General features: G+C 42.1%; 1 non-coding gene across 1 annotated transcript; it reads left to right on the forward strand.

The window, feature by feature from the left end:
• The first annotated feature begins 1,225 nt into the window (after positions 1–1,225).
• On the forward strand, positions 1,226–1,334 carry LOC120360232 (U6 spliceosomal RNA). The gene has a single exon (XR_005576808.1). It is a non-coding gene; the product is annotated as a U6 spliceosomal RNA (small nuclear RNA).
• Positions 1,335–1,660: the final 326 nt, after the last annotated feature.

Below are 1,660 nucleotides of genomic sequence, written 5' to 3' on the forward strand. Positions count from 1 at the left end.
GAATATCTTGTATTGTCCCCTGGGGCTATCTTCTGTGTCTTCCTTCTTTGAATTTTCCAAGAAGCTAAGGTGTTTTCTAAGTCCAAGGAAGGCAATCTTTCTTTACAAGTCAGAAGGGGGGAAAAAGGCCATTCTAATAATTCTGTTGTTTCCATGGATTCATTTGCTGTATTGTTGCCATTGTAACCGGTCCTGCAATCTGATAATGATTGACCTTTGCCACCAGGATGCATTCGCTGATTCAGACCCCTCAGTTTTCATGGTGATTCATACATAGAGTTCAAAGCTATGATGTTTATTAGTTATTTACCTATTCTCAGATGTTGTTCTCAGCACCCTGCTCTGGGAGCCAGGCCTCCTAGCTTTACCCACACAAATAGTGAGCAGATCGATGCTTCCCCTACACTAAAAACATTATTTGGAGCCCACATCTTAGCTAGACTTAGCCTAGGCCTTCATGGTAAGTTAAACTTTGAGACCCCTGTTGGTCTTTTCTCTAACAAATATTAGTTGAGATTGTTCCCACCCGTTAGAGATGTTCAAATAATGTTGCAGGAATAGATTAGAACTCCCTTTCCCTTTTGCTATCAGATTTGTATCTTGAGGCTCTTTTATATCCTGTGCAGCAGCTTTGGTTAGATAGCAGAAGCTTCCATGTTGTCTTTCCACAAAGCAATGGGAACCAACTTGCAGCTGGCCCCTCAAGTAATCCATTTCTACAATAATAAAAATCTCCCAGGCTACTTGCATATCTACCTCAAGTTTTAAATATATTTTAAAGTTCCACTTCACAGGAAGCCATTCAATAAAATTCAATAAAATTCTTTGAATCTCGCCAGGCGCGGTGGCTCAAGCCTGTAATCCCAGCACTTTGGGAGGCCGAGGCGGGTGGATCACGAGGTCAAGAGATCGAGACCATCCTGGTCAACATGGTGAAACCCCGTCTCTACTAAAGGTGCAAAAAATTAGCTGGGCATGGTTGTGCGTGCCTGTAATCCCAGCTACCCCGGAGGCTGAGGCAGGAGAATTGCCTGAACCCAGGAGGCGGAGGTTGCAGTGAGCCGAGATGGCGCCATTGCACTCCAGCCTGGGTAACAAGAGCAAAACTCCGTCTCAAAAAAAAAAAAAAAAAAATCTCTGAATCTCAAGTAGGTGAGTTGGATTGAACAGAGCTAAACTTCCTCTATGACTCATGAGTATCCATGTATAAAACAGGGCTTTGTACTTGTTTCAGCAGCATATACTTTAAAATTGGATCAATAGAGAGCAGATAAGCATAAGCATGGCTGCTGCCTAAGGATGGCTCACAAATTCATAAAGCATTCCATATCTTGCATTGCCCCTGGAAAGTCATTTGACTATTTCTTGATCAGCTCCAAGGAAGCAGTGTGAGTCAAACCAAAACAGAAGACACCCAATATTGAAATTGTGATTATCACTATAAAACTATTGATGTATGGTGATGTATGAAATGAGAACAGAGCTGAGTAACATACAGGATGTTACATGCAAATATGTTGTTAGTACATGTCTTGGAAATGGGAATATGTCAACCTGCATTTCCTTCATAAACCTGAAAAACAATAAAAGCAGTGGTGCAGTCTTGGCTCCCTGCAACTTCTGCTTCCTGGCCTTAAATGATCCTTTCACCTCAGCATCC

This window comes from Saimiri boliviensis, chromosome 19, assembly GCF_048565385.1.
Source record: "Saimiri boliviensis isolate mSaiBol1 chromosome 19, mSaiBol1.pri, whole genome shotgun sequence".
NCBI lineage: Eukaryota > Metazoa > Chordata > Mammalia > Primates > Cebidae > Saimiri > Saimiri boliviensis.